The sequence below is a fragment of the Coregonus clupeaformis genome, unplaced genomic scaffold (genome assembly GCF_020615455.1).
Source record: "Coregonus clupeaformis isolate EN_2021a unplaced genomic scaffold, ASM2061545v1 scaf1192, whole genome shotgun sequence".
Classification (NCBI taxonomy): domain Eukaryota; kingdom Metazoa; phylum Chordata; class Actinopteri; order Salmoniformes; family Salmonidae; genus Coregonus; species Coregonus clupeaformis.
Genome location: NW_025534646.1, coordinates 137,888 through 158,135, shown reverse-complemented (window position 1 = coordinate 158,135; position 20,248 = coordinate 137,888). Strand labels below are relative to the sequence as shown.

The 20,248-nt window shown below is 45.7% G+C and overlaps 1 pseudogene; it reads left to right on the top strand.

Moving 5' to 3' along the window:
• The window catches only part of LOC123486395, a 107,797-nt pseudogene that overhangs the window by 8,450 nt on the left and 79,099 nt on the right, over window positions 1-20,248 (top strand).

Below are 20,248 nucleotides of genomic sequence, written 5' to 3'. Positions count from 1 at the left end.
TGCTCTGTAGCAGGTTTTCATCAAGGATCTCTCTGTACTTTGCTCTTTCCATCTTTCCCTCAATCCTGACAGTCTCCCCCAGTCCCTGCCGCTGAAAAACATCCCCACAGCATGATGCTGTCACCACCATGCTTCACCGTAGGGATGGTGCCAGGTGTCCTCCAGACGCTGACATTTGGCATTCAGGCCAAAGAGTTCAAACTTGGTTTCATCAGACCAGAGAATTTTTGTTTCTCAGGTGGTCTGAGAGTCTTTAGGTGTCTTTTGGCAAACTCCAAGCGGGCTGTCATGTGCCTTTTTTACTGAGGAGTGGCTTCCATCTGGCCACTCTTCCATAAAGGCCTGATTGGTTGAGTGCTGCAGAACGTTCTCCCCATCTCTACAGATGAACTCTGGAGCTCTGTCAGAGTGACCATCGGTTTCTTGGTCACCTCCATGACCAAGACCCTTCTCCCGATTGCTCAGTTTGGCCTTGCAGCCAGCTCTAAGAAGAGTCTTGGTGGTTCCAAACTTCTTTCCATTTAATAATGATGGGGGCCACTGTGTTCTTGGGGACCTTCAATGCTGCAGAAATGTTTTGGTACCCTTCCCCAGATCTGTGCCTCGACACAATCCTGTCTCGAAGCTCTACGGACAATTCCTTCAACCTCATGGCTTGGTTTTTTGCTCTGACATGCACTGTCAACTGTGGGATCATATATAGACAGGTGTGTGCCTTTCCAAATCATGTCCAATCAATTGAAAATACCACAGGTGGACTCCAATCAAGTTGTAGAAACATCTCAAGGATGATCAATGGAAACAGGATGCACCTGAGCTCAATTTCAGTCTCTCATAGCAAAGGGTCTAAATACTTACAGTGGGGAAAAAAAGTATTTAGTCAGCCACCAATTGTGCAAGTTCTCCACTAAAAAAGATGAGAGGGCCTGTAATTTTCATCTTATAACCTGTCAACTATGACCCAGACAAAAATGAAAAAATAAATCCAGAAAATCACATTGTAGGATTTTTTTATGAATTTATTTGCAAATTATGAGTGGGAAAAATAAAGTATTTGGTCAAAAACAAAAGTTTCTCAATACTTTTGTTATATACCCTTTTGTTGGCAATGACACAGGTCAAATACCAACGTTTTCTGTAAGTCTTCACAAGGTTTTCACACACTGTTGCTAGTATTTTGGCCCATTCCTCCATGCAGATCTCCTCTAGAGCAGTATGTTTTGGGGCTATCGCTGGGCAACACGGACTTTCAACTCCCTCCAAAGATTGTCTATGGGGTTGAGATCTGCAGAACTGGCTAGGCCACTCCAGGACCTTGAAATGCTTCTTCTTTAAGCCACTCCTTCGTTGCCCGGGCGGTGTTTGGGATCATTGTCATGCTGGAAAGACCCAGCCACGTTTCATGTTCAGCTGCCCTTGCTGATGGGAAGGAGTTTTTCCTCAAAATCACACGTACATGGCCCCATTCATTCACTTTCCTTTACACGGATCAGTCGAGTCTGATCCCTATGCAGAAAAACGCCCCAAAGCATGATGTTTCCACCCCCCATGCTTCACGTAGGTATGGTGTTCTTTGGATGCAACTCAGCATTCTTTGTCCTCCAAACACGACGAAATGGTTTTTACCAAAAAGTTATATTTGGTTTTCATCCTGACCATATGACATTCTCCCAATCCTCTTCTGGATCATCCAAATGCACTCTAGCAAACTTCAGACGGGCCTGGACATGTACTGGGTTTAAGCAGGGGGACACGTCTGGCACTGCGTATGTGTTACTGATGGTGGCAGGCTTTGTTACTTTGGTCCCAGCTCTCTGCAGGTCATTCACTAGGTCCCCCGTGTGGTTCTGGGATTTTTGCTCACCGTTCTTGTGATCATTTTTGACTCCCACAGGGTGAGATCTTGTGTGGCGCTTAGATTGGAGTGGAGATTATCAGTGGTCTTGTATGTCTTCCATTTCCTACTAATGTGCCACTCCCACAGTTGGATTTCTTCAAACCAAGCTTGCTTTACCTATGGCAGATTTAAATCTTCCCAGCCTGGTGCAGGTCTACAATTTTGTTTCTCGTGTCCTTTGACAGCTTTTTTGGTCTTGGCCACTTAGTGGAGTTTGCAGGAGTGTGACTGTTTGAGGTTGTGGACAGTGGTGTCTTTTTATACTGATAACAAGTTCAAACAGGTGCCATTAATACAGGCCACCGAGTGGAGGACAGAGGAGCCTCTTAAAGAAGAAGTTACAATTCTGTGAGAGCCAGAAATCTTGCTTGTTTGTAGGTGACCAAATACTTATTTTCCACCATAATTTGCAATAAATTCAGAAAAATCCTACAATGTAATTTTCTGGAATTTTTTTTCTCAATTTTGTCTGTCATAGTTGACGTTTACCTATGATGAAAATGGCCTCTCTCATCTTTTTAAGTGGGAGAACTTGCAATTGGTGGCTGACTAAATACTTTTTTTCCCCACTGTATGTAAATAAGGTATTTCTGTTGTTAATTTTATTATAAATTTGCAAACATTTCAAAAAACCTGTTTTTGCTTTGTCATTATGGGATATTTTGTGTAGCTTAATGAGAAATTGTTTTTATTTAATCCATTTTAGAATAAGGCTGTAACGTAACAAAATGGGAAAAAAGTCAAGGGGGTCTGAAACTTTCCGAATGCAGTGTATCTGCTAGTACAGTTATGAGTTATGTTATTGTCTTCCTAATATGTTGCATTATAAAGCGCTGCAGCTGCCAAGAATTATCTGATTTAGCCTACTTTGGTTTATCTAATTGATCTTTAGGTGACAATGCGTGTCGGGTTAACAATGGTGGCTGCGGTAGCCTGTGTCTGGCCATTCCCGATAGCAGAGTGTGTGCCTGCTATGCTGACAACCAGTACCTGGACAAGAATAACCTCACCTGCTCCTGTAAGTAATGTCAAATACACTCTTATCTTAAACATAAAAGGCCTGTTCAGCCTGGCACTCCACATCAATGACCAAGGCAATCAATAGTAATAATGACAGCAGATAAGAAATGGTCATGTCGAACTCAATATGCTGGGTATTGATTTTCAATGCCAGCATATAACTATTAAATAAACGTTTCCTCAGTTGTGGCTCTTTTGAGGAATATGTTCTGCAGAGTATGAAGGTGAGCCAGCAAGTGGACTTGTGTGTATGTGTGTGTGCTTGCAGCCACATTGGGAGATTCAGGGGACCATGGGGAGCCACACGGAGATGAGGAATGAAGAGTTCCAGTGTAGGAACCAGCGTTGTATCCAGGCCTCCTGGAAATGTGATGGGGGACCATGACTGTTTGGACGGAAGTGATGAGGAACCGTACATCTGCTGTAGGTCTTATTCTGCATGTTAGAAAACATATACTGTATCATTTTGCAGTTATGAAGAATAGGACATGTCCCAGAGACAGATTTATTTATGAGTTAAGTTGACATTAACAACACACATCATCTATGCAAGAATGAAGTTGCTAGGCTGACTTTTCTGTCATACTTTCCTAGCTATCTATCCAGTATCTACGATGAATACGTTAATATGAATGCATTATATTGTTAGATAGTACTGCACTGTTGAACTAAAGCATTTCACTACACCCGCAATAACATCTGCTAAATATGTGTATGTGATCAATATAATTTGATTTGATGACAGTTCTGTCACGGTTCAGACAGACGACAAGAGGACCACGAAGAATTTGCGTGGCTAACGCAGAAAGTTTATTTAAACTTAAAGGGAAAGGGATGGGAGGAGTGAAGGCTCCAGGGGTTATCCCGTCCGATGTGCTGCTGGGTCTGTGCCTCCCCCCAGTGAGCGACAAGGTCCGGTGATACGCCCGGTGGTTGCGTGGTCCGAAGTCCTGGGGGAGGGAAACACAGACACAACGGGGCGGAATGAAACCAGCAGCAGTACAGTTCAAGGGAAATCCAAAATACGTAGTTAGCAAGGCAGAAGGCTGGTCAGAGTTCGGGATTGAAGAGTAGTCAGGAGTCGTGAATGGCAGGAAGCGAGTCTGGATCTCCTGAGGCAGAAGAGTATCCAAAAACAGAGGCAGGTCCGGGTCACAAAACCAGGGTGAGCCAGAAGCGCTTGTGAGCAAACAGGTTCCGGGTGGAGCTTTGCAGACGATCTGACAAAGGAGAGCTGAAAGACAGGGCTATAAATACTGGGAGAGGTTAGTGGGTAATGCAGCGCAGCTGGCAGAGTAATTAGAGCCGAGCAGAGCAGGACAGGTGGAGCTGGGTTGGCTGAGTAGAGAGAGTGTGGTGAGCAGAGTGGAAACAACTAAAGGTGGTAACCCAGTGGAGTGAGAGGGCTCATGACAGAACCCCCCCGTGGACGGCCCCAGAAGTCCCAAGAGCAACACCACGCCGGGCGGGAGGAGGGAGCCGAGGAGGGGCTAGAACTCCTCCGAACGTTGTCCGGCGAACGTCCTCATCCTCGGAGGAAGCCGGAGGGCCGTGGTGGGGAGATGGGACAGGTCCCAGCGAGACAGGATCAGGCACAGGACAGGAAGCGGCGAGCGGGCCGGACGGTTAGGATCCCTCTGGGGCGGCCCCTACACTTGCAGGTTGGATCAGGATGCCGTTGGTGAAAGCGCGGTGATGAGGTCCTATCCACTAATCCGATGCTTGGCACCCAGGTCCTTTCCTCAGGTCCATAGCCCTCCCAGTCAATGAGTACTGGAGACCCCTACCCCTCCCGTCTCTCGGACCGAAGCGGGCGCGGGGACGGTGCTAAACGCAGACCACCATCGACGAGCCATGGAGGAGGAGGACAAGGCGCAGAGGGACCAGCGGACTCCTGGGCACAGGCAGGGCTGCAGCAATCCAGCTGCGGGGCTGGCAGAACGACTTGTGTTGGTTGCAGATGGGGCAGGCTTGGACGTAATTCCCGTACATCCTTCCTCAGAGAGGGCCACCAGAACCCTCTCTAAGCGAGCAGGTTGTAAGAATGCGGGTGGAGCCAGGGTGACAAGCTAGACGGGATCATGTCCCCACTGAACGACCTGGGACCTCAGGTCTTCGGGGACAGGCGGTCAGCTGGGCAAGTGCTGGGACCTGGCTGTGGTTACGGAGAGCCTCCAGCACCTGTTCCTCAACAGCCCAGGTCAGAGCTGTCGATGCAGGGACTTGGCAGAATCGACACAGGGTCCTTGGAGGGGTCAGGAGCGGAGTTAGTAGGTACTGGCCGAGGGGGTAGTGCGGCGGCAAGCAGGCAGGTTCGGTGCACAGTCCTCTCCCCACTCCCTGATCACCCCGGTCACCCAGTCGAGCTGAGGGTTGCCAGGCGTGAGCCATGGGTAACCCAGGATGAGGGTTGGCCTGGAGAGGGAGCAGTGAAACTGGAGGTTTCTTGATGGTTTCCGGACAGACCCATCGAGACCGGGGCCGTGACATGAGTGCCCGGATCGAGTGTGTCCCGTCAGTGCCCGGGCAGGAATAGGAGGTGTCAACGGAGGTTCTCCAGTCCCAGTTAGGCGTGCCAGCTTGATGCAGCCTATGTTGGCTTCGGCGCCAGAATCCAAGAGCAGCCAGGGTGTGAGTTGAGTCAGGGAGGCGGAGGTGAACTTGCTGCAGGGGTTTCAGGTTTGAGGACTGGGATGGTCATTGAAGTCAACCCGGACTCCCCCTATGCCCGGTGAGCTTCGGCCTTTAAAGGGCAGGTTACCACATGATGTCCATCACCTCCACAATAGAGGCAGAGGTTTGAGGTGAAGCGTCTTTGGCGCTCTCCAGGAGTGAGAGAGGCTCGCCCAATCTCCATAGGCTCAGACTGATCAAGCTGACCTGGGTGAGTGGCAGTAGATGACAGGAGCCCAGTCGGATCTCCCGAATGCCGTGTAGGTGGGGACCTTGGCGCCCCCTCCCACCGACGACGGGTCTGCTTATCCTACTGCTCGATCCAGACAGTCAGTGCGATGGCTTCATCAAGAGTGGAAGGCAGTTCATGGGAGACCAACTTCGTCCTTGTTATAGTCAACCAAACTATGGAAGAACGCTGTCCCACCAACGATGGTGTGTTCCAAGAACTTCAGTCTCAGCCAGGGTTCGGAAGTCGATGGAATGGTCTGCGACTGTCGCGTCTGCCTTGTCGAATACTGAACAATTCACGAGACGCTCTGCAAGTGTTGGGGGGAATCAAGGTCAAACACCTTCAGCATCTCCTCAGCAAACAGGTCGAAGGTTGCACATGCGGGGGTTGACGTTCGGACTCTGCTGTTCCCCGTGGTAAGCCGAAGCCCCATCAGGTGAGTGATAGCACATCCAGCCCCCTCCGTGGCGAAGGTCTGGCTGCAAGGAGAACCTGAAGTCGGCAGCTTAGGTCAGAATGGCCGGGACCTGGGTTGAATCGCCGTTGAACCGCTCGGGGTTTCCCAATCCTTGGGTTCCCGGAGCAGCGGCTGCAATGACCGGGGCAGGTAACCTCCGGGGGCAGGGCTGGCGCGGTGGGCAGACTGGCTGGGGTCAGGTTGGTGAGGAGTTGAATGATCATGGCGAGTTGTTGTTGCTGCTGCTGGGACTAGCTGCTGGTGCTGCTGGAACTGCGAGATGCTGTTGGTGGCCGACCTGAAGCAGAGAGGAGATACGCCTCATGCGTGCCTAGCTCTCTCTCTGTGTGTTCCAGGCGAGCATGGCGGTGGGTGCTCAGGCTCTTCGGTTTCCATGTCGTGGGAAGTGTGCGCTGAGTCCTGATGGTCAGATCGTACTGTCGACGGTTCAGACAGACGACAAAGAGGGACCACACCATTCTCACACCAGAAAGTTTATTTGAACTCAAAGGGAAAGGGATGTAGGGGAGTGGAGAAGGCTCCAGGGGTTATCCCGTCCCGATGTGTGGTCTGTGCCTCCCCGTGGCAGCTGGAGGATGCTCCGATGGGGCATGCGGTGCGGGTTGTGGTCCAGAAGTCCTGGGGGAGGGGAAACACCTGAACTGGCAACGGGGCGGAATGAAACCAGGCAGCAGTACGAGTACAAGGGAAACTCCAAAATCACGTGTGCCTTATGGCGAAGGCTGGTCAGAGTTACCGGGATTGAAGAGTAGTCCAGGATTCAGTAATGGCAGAAGCAGGTCTGGATCCTCCTGAGGCAGAAGAGTATCAAAAAACAGGGGTCCGGGGGTCACAAAACCAGGGTGAGCCAGAACCTTGAGTCAACAGGTTCGGGTGTGAGCTTTTGCAGACGATCTGACAAAGGAGAGCTGGGAAAGACAGGGCTATAACATCTGGGAGAGGTTAGTGGGTAAATGCAGCGCAGCTAGCAGCGGAGCGAGCAGAGCAGGGACAGGTGGAGCTGGTTAGGCTGATGAGATGAGAGTGGTAAGCAGAGTGGAAACAACTAAAGGTGCGGACCCACTTAGTGGGTAGAGGGCTCATGACAAGTTCCTGTCAAAACTAAATATCAAAGCAACTTTGCCCATCATTACAGATATTCGTAGTGCCCATGGATCAGTTCAAAAGTTTCCTGAAGAATGTGCTGCATCCTAAGAGGTGAAGCTTTCTGTGACTGGGACCAATGACTGTCGGAACAACGAGGACGAGTCCAACTTCACCTGTTCTGGTATGCTACCATCTTGCTCTACTAATGGGCCCTTCTGGCTCATATGGGACAGGATGCGGCCACAGATTCCATGTTTAATAAGTCAAACTTGGATGATCTCCAAGTTTCTCAACAGAAATACTCATTGGGAGGAAGGTTCTGTCAGCAGCCATTGGGAAATACTCAGAGCGAAGAGAAATCTCTTACAAACTTGGCTTCTTGCATGATTTCCTGTGTTGGTGGGGGACGCATTATGTCATAGATTCCCATGGTTTCTGTGCTTGCACATCATTAATGTATCTATATACTGTGATAATTCATCATCTTCTCATCCAAGGACCATTTACCCTCACAGAGTTCATGAGGGTTTTGTTAGGGGATGTAGATGAGAAAGTTTAGTTCTTGCAAAAGTATTTTCAGTTGCCAGATGTTTACACAATGCCGATCCTGAACATGCGCTAGGATGATTCCATAAGAAAATGCCCGGTTTATATGAGCGATATCCTTGTTTCGCGTTTTCCAGTTCTTTTGTTCTCTGTGGAGAAGTAATTACTGTAAATAGATAGCGAGCCAATTCTCTACGGAGGGCAATGCGGAAGCCAAATCCAATCACATCCTTTTTACTAAAATAATGTAATAATATATACGAATAAACAATTGATGTTTTCATGAGTCTGCCAAGCTGACGTTTCCTGGCAACCTGCGCTTTTTAAAGAAAATACATCCCAACGCCCCGGTGCCGTGGCCACAAAGCAAAAACATAACAGTAAATTAAAATATCACATCTTCCTGCTATTATGGTGTGGATTCCTCACTACAAAACCCCAGCTGAGCCTGATCATTTACCACTGCACTTGTGTAAAAAATGCTTATTGAGATCATATTACCTGTGAAAAACACAATGTAAATGTTGCATAATGAATTAGAAAAACATGGCTTTTTACTGAGGGCCCAGTGCCAATAAAAGCCAATGTCATAAAATGCTACTATTACTAATATATTTCGCTTGAGGTCATACCAAGCTGACGAGTTTTCCTGTGACAGCTGGGAAGTGCATCCAACAGTCTAGGCGCTGTGTTCAAAGAAGGACAGCGACTGTGAGGACACGCTCTGATGAGGCACCTCTTGTGGTGAGCTTCTGGACAAGTTTCCAATTGGCTTATTCATCCTCCTCCTGCAACTATTTAGTCGTTGCTGTAAATTAGACATGTGTTTCTCAAGTCAGCCTACCTGTATCAGAATTATTCATGCTGGCATACTGCCCAAGAATAAAATTTAATCAAATTTAGACCAGGCATTCTTAGTGATATGTTTAGCATGGTGGCATAGCCACAGCTTTTGCAGCAGCACCCACTCAACTATGACAAGATCCAGATTTTGTTTCCTCCTTTGGTTCCTTCCATAGAATGATTGACTTAAATTGAAATCAACATTATAGCCTAACATTTTTCAGAAATCCTTCACCCAATGTTTTGAATTTCTGTCTTTTGCATTATTCTATATTTTTTTTATGATATCTTTTTCTGCTCTGTTACCTACCCATCATATTAATTCAATTTAGCATGTAGGCTAACCTCCAGGCATGCTCTGACATACTCTGGAGCAGACAGCTCAGACAGAAGCTTTTTATGTTTAAAATGTGAAAATAACGGACTCTCTTGTCATGAGGATATTTGTCTTCCTTCTCTGGCCATCATCCATGGATTTTCAAAGATGTACTCTAAATTGTTAACTGGATCAAACCGTCTCTCACTTGTTTTTGATATTTGATGAGTTGTAGTAATCATGAGATTAATTACCAGCGAGGAGCCCCATTAGTTTTGTTATCCTCTCACTCAGATATCATACTAAAACTGAAAACATTTTATATAAATCCTATGGCAAAATGTGTAGAAGTGCAGAATTAGCTGTATAACTTTGCACATTTTCTCTGGGAGGGATGGTGTTATGATGTGTGAACCACATGAGCAAGCCTTTCAAAGCATTTCATGGCTACGATGTGTTTCTTGGGGTCAGTGATCATTTAGAGAAGGTTACCTTGAATTCTTGGGCACAGGAGCTATGGGTGATCTGTTGACACATGTAGGTTTTACAGACTGGGTCAGGAAGAGGTTGAAAATGTCAGGTAAGAGACATAAATTACAAGTTCAAACAGGTTCAAAGACAGCCCACGACACATGCGCATGAACCCCAAATGGCCTACCAGGTCAAGTATCCCCACAGTGTAAATACCCCCTCTTCTGTGAGGATACATCCCAACAGTGCTGTACATAATACTGTCCCCACGAGTTTTTAACAAAATAATTTATTATATCTGATCATATTTTACACTTGTTTTCATAGATGAAGGCCAGGCAGTAGGAACACCGTCTGCAAAAAAAAAATAATCATAAGAACAATTTGAACCTTCTTAGAAAATATGGCTATTATTTATCTTTTTTCTGGCCACCTCACCTGGTGCTCTTTTCTTCACTTCACAAGTACAAGCAAGAAGACAGACAGTGTTCCTGAAGTAAATTTACAGTTTCATAGCACTGCTAAATCTAATTCAAGCCTGCGCTGAAAAACACTTTATTCACTCTCATTTTGTGGCCCAAAGTTCCCAAACAACCCAACACACACCGTGCCAATGTCTCCTGTCCTAATATAACATTATTACACTGTTTCAGAGGTTTCCAGACCATTCAGTCTGCTTACATTGTTGGCTATGTGATTCTGACATCATAATTATTATTCTGTCATCATTTAGAAGGATCCAAAACTCTGTATATTACAACAATAGCACAGTTTTTCTTCTTTCTTTCTTTCTGACAGTTTCCCCACATGACCTCACAGCTCAGCTGTTCAATGAGTTGCATTAGTGTGAAAATGGCACTGTGACTCAAAGTAAGTGTTGTTTTTCATATTGCTGACACTCTCTTTTACAGTTCAATTTCTACCACAGTGGAAAAAAAACTTTGCCTGATTTAAAATGGCATCATTACAACAACCAGTGTACAACTGGGAATTGGTTGTAAATCAGGTTGCAACTCCAACATCATTTTCAACTAGTTTTCTGGAAAGATGCTATCAGGATCAAGTTTCACTCCAACACTGTTTCTTAATCTATTCGTTCCCCCTCTCTTCCATCCACTCAGCCTCTCCTCTTTCATCCTTTCCCTCTACTCTTCCATCCTTTCCCCCTCTTCCATCCTTTCCCCCTCTCTTCCATCTTTCCCTCTCTTCCATCCTTTCCCTCTCTCTTCCATCCTTTCCCTCTCTCTTCCATCCTTTCCCCCTCCTCTTCCATCCTTTCCCCCTCCTCTTCCATCTTTCTCCCTCTCTTTATCCTTTTCCCTTTTCACCTCCCACAGATGATGACTGTGGGGATGTAGTAGACTGAGAGATGGGGTTGTGTCCACCCTGTTCCACCATTTGATTCCAGTGTACCAGTGGGAAGTGTATCCTACCACTGGGCTTTGTAAAACGAGACGATGACTGTGGGGACAACAGTGATAAACACCACCTGCTCTGGACAGATGAGGAAGGTAACTTACTATATTATGTTTCTATCTGTTTATACGGGACATGCCCCCTTTAGTTTCAAGTCTTAGATCTGTGAAGGAATATTAGATTACGAATATGCCCAATATAGTCTTCCAAATGGGGATGCTATTCATCACACTTCCACAGGGGATACGTTTAGGAATATGGGTTTAATATACATATCTGTCTTTGTAAAATTTTTTATGCAAGAAAAAATTTACTTTATTTGCTGAAGTGCTGAGCCCTACCTGAACTCTAAATTTGTAAATGTATGTTTATCTCTGTGACCTCTGCTCCTATAGCCTCTGTATCAGCTATACTGCAGCGGAGATGAGTTCCATTGCCGTGGCCAGCCCAGTGGCACCTGTATCCCAGCGCTGGAGGTGTGGCCCAGGGGACAAGGACTGCGAGACGGGAGTACGAGGCAGACTGTGAAGGCACCAGCAGAATGTGCGACCCACACGCAAGGGTTCACCTGTCAAACCTCAGGTACAGTACTGAAGCTACTGTGTGAAAACATTTAGAAAATGCTTCACAATCTGTGGCTCTATTGCAGTGCATACTTCATTAAAGACCCATGTTTAACTGTAGACAGCTATGCTGCCTTCATCAAGATTTCATACAGGACTCTTGCTTCTGTGACCCACACCCAAGCTCACCTGTAAAATCTCAGGTACTGCAGCTACATCTCCAGATGTTTTGTGTCATGCTAGCTCCTTTACGTAACCTCTGCATACAGCACTGTACTCTATGTCCCCAAAATGAACCAGAGCGGCCATGTTTTTAATGTCACCTCTCAGGTTAATTAGACATACATTTATTTGATTTATCTCTGGTTATTACCCTCAAATGGTCTTAATTTGTGTCCTTGTGTGGGGTTAACATTCACACATCGTGAGAAAATCCAGAGCGCCTTTCATATCTTCTCTAAAATGTGAGCGTTTTATGATACCTGCAGTGCATCTTGTGAGCTTCTCCTACACTTTATGCCTTAGGCATGACAGTAAAATGGAAGACATTGGGTACTTTATTTCTTCTGATGTCATAAAGTTTTATCTTCAGCTTTTTCAGGATTCCTCTGAGATTGTGCTTTTACTTCACAAGCCCAATAATTGCTTCTGTTTTCATAAATTGTTTCTAAAATTCTTCTATCTTCCAGTCACTTCTTTTGATAGAAACACATTTGACCAACTACCTAGATCCAGGTAACTGCTTGACTGATTGTAATGACAGTTTAGGCTTAGGTATCACATGACTATTTTCTCTGTTTTTTCTGAGCATTTGCTTTCCACAGAGACTTGACACCAATTATATTTCTGCATTTGTTGAACTTGTGTTTGTAATCATTCAAAATATTTCTTGGTACCACAAAATTATTTGACTACATGGTCTCATGCCTTTTACCACTCATCGCCTCCGTCGCTTTCCCACACAGGCCAGACTCGCAAGAGCTGGGTGTGTGACGGGAACCAGGACTGTGAGGATCTGTCCGGGAGGAGAAGGCTGGGAGACATCCTCTGTAAAGCCCCCGACACCCCTGTGCCAATGACACCTCTGTCTGCCTGCCGCCTGACAACATCTGTACTGGAAGATATTTACTGCTCTGACCACTCTTGATGAGGACACTTGTGGTATGACCTTTTGTTCAAATCCAATTAACCACTCCCTTTTCTTGGTCCTATTTCTTCCACGGTGGCCCAATTCTCTGGTCCCTATTCAATTAATTATTAAATATCGTTCTATTTTTTTTCACTTAATTACATATTTCTGTCTCCTCCGCTAACCTGACCAGCAAATGTATACGACAGACAGTGTTGAGCTGTTGAAAATCAGCAGTGAAAAGTTACTGTATCGTCTATCTGTCCTCTTATTCTACTGAACTCAGGATAAATATCAGAGAACAATGTTGTTGGACCGAAGATCATATAACTCATGCTGACCAAGATCCTTAGCTTTGTCTGGAAACACCCAACACAGTAAAAATATATTATGGAGATATATTAATAGTGAAGGTATTATGGTTAAAACAGAGACAAGCCTTTGCTCTGATCCACAGGGGCTAGATGATCACAGCAGTGGTTCAGCCTTAGGTAATGTTGATGGGAGTTTGGTCCAGAGATGAATGCCTGAAGTTCAGCATATGAATGACTCCTTATTCAGGATTACCAGGGCACAACACTGTCCAGCAGAAAAGATGCTAAGACAAAGGTCAGAAAGACAGTTCACTTTCTTGTGGGGGCTTGAGCCCTATGCCACCAGCCAAACAAGGACGTACAGCATGTCGCAGGTCTCCATTCAACACTGCTCTCTGACTTTTCTCTTTCCATCTGTCTGTGCTCTGAAATTAATCTGTTTTCAGTTTTCTCTCACCATCTCAGACGAATGCATTTTTAGTAATGGCGGCCAGCCACCCAGGTGCAGTGGCTCCTGGGAGGCGTGGCGTTCTCTCACCGCGGACTCAGTCTTAGCCTAAACAACAAGACCTGCCAAACTCCTGGACTACTGCTCCAGGCACCTCATGCAGCCAAGTGTGTGTGAGCAGTACAAAACAACCGTCAGGCGTTCCCACACCAGGCTGGAAGGCCGGAACCAGATGTGATGAGTCGCGAGCAGTTAATGTAGCCAGGTTAAGCCAGTGATACGGCTGAGGTTCTTTTCTGCCCACAGAAATGAGAACGGGTTCCGTGGTCCTGTGGTAGTTTCAGTCAGTAGAGCATGGTGCTTGCACCGCCAAGGGGCGTGGTTTGACTCGCTGGAAGCAATCATACGCAAATTGGCGTAAAAATGACGATCAAGTCACTAAGACAAAAAGATGCAAATACATTACATACCCTATGGGACACACTTTACTCCTATGCTTTGAATCAAATAGATAAGAAGCAATGCAGATCAATTGGGTTATATTCCACTGTACATTCTATTCCAAATTCTAAAGTACAGTTATTTGGGAGATTCATTTAAAACACCCTTGGAAACAGTATCCACATAGGAATATTGCACATGAGATACAATAGCATTTATAGGCTAAGCTTTTTCTTTTTTTAACTAATTTCTCATAATTGTATTGAATAAAGCTTATTTTTCGAATTTAAAATTGTTACACTTTCACTGAGATAATCCTCCAAGGTTTCTAAATTATTTCAAAGTGACAAGATGAGCCAAACTGAGATCATGAGGAAAATGAGAATTTGTTAATAAAATACTTGCATAGGCTGATTTCCTAATATAATCTTATTCACAAACAAAACTAACACGAGTTGGAATGCTGCTGCTAGACAAAACAAACATGACAGTTATTTGTGTATGTGGAAAGAACTGTTAAATAAGTACCAATATTTATTAATAAAAACATATTGAGTTATTTATTGTTTCCTTTCCTCAGATCCCTTTGAGGCTTCTCATCTTCTCCAGGATCCGCCTATGAGATCATCAGGAGGATAGATCCACAGACGCAGACTACAGTCTTCTGTCTGCTGAGGAACACCACGCCTGACTTCCACTTCAATCAGAGTTTGATCTACTGATCCCATGTGGTAGAGGATAAGACAGGCAGAGGAACATAGACTTCACAATAGTAACACATAGACATTTGCCAATCAGCTTTTCTCTTTTGACAAGCTGATGTTGATGTTTAATTGAGGTCGTGTTAGTAATGGCTATATTTTGTTCTCTCCATCTAATATCAGTCTGTGCTTGACTCAGAGGGACCCTTTTGAAGACTTCAAACCAAAGCCCATTTTACCCAAAGTCACAGCACATCCTCTTGCCCTCTTATGTTCAGTGTTTGGTCCTTTTTTACTGTCACTGTCTTCACAGGTGTGACAGATTGAAGAACCACCTTAGCAGATTGTTTACCCAGAGGGTCTGGCTGCTGATTGGATAGTAAAACACCCATGACGACAGCACCAGATCAGATGAGGTACAAACCAAATGGAGCCTGACCACACCATCATGCTGGAGGGATGGGAGCATCCGTTTGAGCTAATGCTTCAGACCTTTGAGCAGGTGTTAGTTATCTTGTTAAATGATATATATAAGAGAGAGATATATTCTTATTAATTATTTGTGGTTAAGAATTATTACATTTGGGATGCCTTCCTGATCAGAGGCTGCTTCTAAGTGAGCTGAGAGTGATCGCCATGTTGCCTTCTGCAGACAGTGGAGATAGAGCCTGGCCTAGTCGGTCTCACTTCTGACCCAATGGAGAAGAGGTTTATCAGGACCACGCCAGGCATGTCACATGATCACCTGTTCGCATAATAATTCATCAATTTTATTTTCGATTCAGGAAGTCAACTGTAAATTCCACTTTTGTGAGAATTCCAATTGAGACTCTGAATTGGTTGAATTGAGTTGGGAATTCACTCCAACTCCTGCTGACAAAATCATGCCAAAATTATTCAATGGTTAAACATCTATTCATTCAACAGTTTGATGTTATAGCTTTTCTGGTTTCCAGTACCATGGGACTGGTGTGATAGGAGATTCTGAGGGGACATGAGCACTGTCACATCCTCGCTGTCTGTCTCATGTAGTGGGTCTACTGGACGACTGAGCACCAACACTCTGGCTACATGGCCAACATGGACAGGGGCCGCCGACAGTCATCCAGAAGACCAGCGCCCAGCCATTTTGACCTTCAGATACCCACCCCAGCAGACAACCACAAGGTAGGCTACCAACTCCAAACATTAAGATGACAAGGTTGAAAAGAGATTGGATGTTTTGAATTAAAGACAACCTTCAGTCTTAACCCAAAGTCCAACTGGAAAGGTTGAAGAGTTTTGCTTTGTTAGATCAGAATTAACTTCATTTGTCAAAACACGTTTAGATTTTGGTAACATCTGTTTTCGTGAAAAATGCTGGTTACTTCTGTTAAGTGCTTTCATAAATGGGTATTTCACTTATATCCAAAGTTCTCTGAGAGCTATACACTGTCGGGTTGTCAAAGAGATGATCTGGTTCAATCTTAATGTTGAAAGAAAACATCTTAACAACTGTCATTATTTCCATCGGTTGCACTCTCCATCACTCGGAACAAAATGCCATTGTTATGAAAGTTCTCAAGCCAATTCTCTATCGGTAAGCACCATAGTGGTGGTCCCAAAAGTGGTGATAAGCCCAGCATATTCTGGGAAGGATAAGCAACTACTGTTGAGTCTAAATTGCACCATAAAAAGCCTGGAACGATGACGCTACAAAAGTAGTCAAACATTTATTAGAATTAACTTTTATTGCATTATCATGTCGTTTAATTCCATTTTGAGACAGATGGGCAATGTTGTCACTACCTAACAAAGTTAGTCAAAATAATAGCAAATGCTAATGTTATGTTTCAAAATCTGGTGTCCTCCTCAACTTTTTAGCTAGTTAGCCAACGTTATACCGCATCTAAAGTCAATCTGGCAAATATCAAAATGTGATAATAAAGTTTTTCAGACCACTATTTGTCACCTTTTGAATGTTATTGGATTTAAGCCACTGTAATGCACTCCTTTGATGAAATCTTCATCAGCGCTCACTGGGACGATGCATTGAGAGAATGTTTAGTCGGCATCAGTCCAAACCAACGCTCAAAACAATATTAAAATCAACAATGCAGTTTAAAGAAAATAGAGCAAGAAAACAGTGTTTGATGGTTCGGGTTTGAGGGCATAGCGGGTTTTTCTTATAAGCGGTCCGAATTAGTGTCCTGCCCCTGAAAGCCGCCACCGCAGCCCGTTCGGCGTGATGCTACCAGAATCAGCGGCTTCGGGTTGAATACGCCGCGACGGTCACTGTGGGGACGACGCTGTCATGATGCACCTTACGGATTATGCCAGTGACTGAGGTAAAAGACAAATCAGCGCCATTGGATGACCTCGTAGCCAGGGATGAACGCGGTAACCTGATGAATTGGTTCATCTGTCATTATTTTCTCTGTCTGGACTTTCTTTGGGCAGTAAAATTACTACAGTGACTGTTCAGCCCACAAATCAAAATACTTTTCTTCCAGGAGGACATCAGAATCTGTATTAAACAAAACCAGACTAGTTGATTATTGAAACCTGCCATGCTGCTGATTATTGAACAACTTCCCTCTCCCTCTTCATGATGGCCTTCTCATGAGGCGAGCATGGTCGTGGACTCCTGCCTCATCTGTGCCTTTATCAACTACAACCGCACCGCTGGCCCTGTACCTGCCCCTCACCTCATGAAGATATCTTGTAGACAAATTTTACTTGCTTATGAGTGAATCCTCACTCCTTCATCCGCTTGTCAGTCCGCCCGTCCTACATCAGTCTCTCTGTCCATCCATCGCCCATCTATCCAGCCATTCATTCACAATCTTCATACATTCATACACTATAGTGCATGTCCTTCGTAAGTGAGTCATTTCAAAACACAGGTTTCGCCTGTTGGTTTTTGAGAAGAAAAGTGAAAAGTTATCTGACACAGACTGCAATTATGTTCACACTACAATGACTTTGAAAGAGTATGATTTCAACCATAACCCTGAAAGAGACATTCTCAGGTGGTTTGAGTGTTGAATGGCAAGGCCACACTCAATAACACTCCAGCTTGATTCTGGAATTTTGAAACAGGCTATACAAAGCAATGTCAATGTATAATTTTCTCGTCCTTCAACAGCACTGGAAGAGATTTCTGCTGTATGTGAGGCGTAACAGAGATCCGTGGCGGATTTGGATAACTCCCATACCTGAACTTCATCAATGCCTGACGGTCCTGGCATATAGATGATAATGCCAGCACCATGCATCAGAGGAACGACCACCAAATTGACGCCAAAACACAAATCACATTAAACGGTTCTCCATCAACGGGAACCGCAATAGAGACAATCATATCCGAGGTGAGAAAGATGTTTACCTCTTTGTTTTTAAATGTATCGTTTTTTCTGACACTTACGTAATAAAAACGTAAAACGCTTTTTTACAAATGGCTGGCAGACTGTCACACTGCTTTGCATCCATTCGACGTCCTTTTTGATAGGTACCCATCTCTAATTTGAATAAAAAAATTGTCAGCCCCCAGAATACAACTCCTTCCGGTTGCTGAGAATTGGGCCCCGGTCTGACACTATATCACAGGGTAGGCCATGGATACAAACACATGTTCCAGACCACCTGGGAGGTCTCTTTAGCAGAGGGTAGTTTGGGAAGGGGCACGAAGTGGATCATCTTACTAAAGCGGTCAACAATGTAAGGATACTGTGTGTCCGTCCAGAGGCGGGGCCCGTAACAAATCCAGTGAAACGTGGGACCGGGCCTCTTGGGTATGAGTAGGGGTTGCAGCAACCCCAGCAGGAGGCTGGTTGGGAGTCTTGTTTCGGTTACAAGTGGGACAAGCTCGGATGAATTCTCGACATCCCGTCTCATCCCCCGCCACCAGAACCGATGGCGGACCAGATGAAGGTTGCGAGTGATGCCGGGATGACAGGCCAGGCCAGGGTTAGTACCCCCACTAACTGACCTGAGAGATTTGCTGGAACAAACGACGGTTGCAGGGCGCTGGTGCTTGACTGGCTGGGTTGAAGCCTCCATACCTGCCTCGATCTCCAGTACGCTACGACCAAGTGGCTGGGAAGCGCAGGAGCTGTCATGGCGGTGGTCTCGTCCTTCTAAACATCGGGAGAGCATCAGGTTTGATGTTGCAATCGGGCGGTAGGGGCGTGAAATTAAGCGCGTAAAACCCACCGCTGTTGACGGGATTTCAGCCTCCTGGCTGTTTATATTCTCAGGTTCTTGTGGTCTGTCCACATTACGAATGGTTCCTTTGACCCCTCTAACCAGTGCCGCCATTCTTCAAGGCGAGCTTGACAGCCAACAGCTCGCGGTTCCCAATGTCGTGAGTTGCATTTGGCAGGAGTTGGCGAAGGGAGTAGAAGGCACAGGGTTGCATCTTGCCATCCTCAGCTGCTCTTTGAAAGCACTGCACCCTCCCACGTCCCAAGCATCTACCTCCACCACAAACTGCCTTGCTGCATCTGGCATCTGGAGGATGGGAGCAGAAGTGGGAAACATGTCTTGAGGATATTGAAGGCCTTATCAGCAGCTGATGTCCATTGATACGGTTGTTTAGTGCTGGTTAGCGCCGTGAGGAGTGCAGCCACTGTCTGGTTCTGATAATCTCCTATAAAGTTGCTTCAAAGCCCAACTGTTGCTTCTTCCAGAACTCAGGAACTGGCCAGGAGTGACACCACACCTTCGTGAGATCCATCTGAATGCTGCCCTCGGTCACCACATACCCCGGAATGCAAAGCAGTTGCAGCATGAGCTGCACTTCTCTCCCCTTCCACGAAACGAGGATTCTCCAGCAGGCGCCGCAGGACCACGTGGTGCGTGTGTTCTGACACAGTCTTTGAGAATATTAAAGAATATCGTCAAGGTACTGAAATCTACTATTTAGCATGTCCCTGAGGATATCATTCACTAGGAGCTTGAAAAATCTGCACGAGGGCATTGAGTGAGGCGAAGGGCGCAATGAGGAATATTCACTAGTGGCGGTTGGTGTATTTGAGCTGTCTTCCATTCGTCTCCCTCCCTCATCCGCACCAGATGGTAGGCATTGCGAAGGTCCAGCTTAGTGAATACAGTGGCTCCCACCACAGCAGTTTGAAGAGCAGAATGCAGTGGGTAAGCGATTCTTAACATTGATGTCGTTCCAACCCCGATAATCTATGCATGACGAAAAACTCCTTCTTGCGACAAAGAAAAATCTGCTCCTGCGAAGGAAGGCAGCAGTCTAATTATCCCCGGAGAGCAACAGAAGTCATTAATGCTGTCCTCCATGGCCTTTCTTTCCGGGGCTGACAGTGAATACAGCACTTAAGTGCTGTGCCAGGCAGCAGATCAATCGCGCAGTCATAGGGTCTGTGTAGAGGGTGAAGATGTCGCGCCTTGGATTTGTTAACACCTCTTTCAGGCTGTGGTAACAGGCCGAACATTAGTTATGTTGGGTTGTGCTAGATCCTTCCCGGTGAGCAGGCAGGTGGCCCCCCTTAAACAGGTCTGGTGACAACTCCTTCCCCCACTCATGAGATGTTCCTGTCTCCCAGTCGATGTGGGGGTTTGTGCTGGCCAAGACCCACGGGTATCCAAGAATGAGTGGTTGGCCCGGTGAGTGTAGGAGAGGTGAAACTGGATGACTCCTGGTGGTTTTCCTGACAGCAGGATT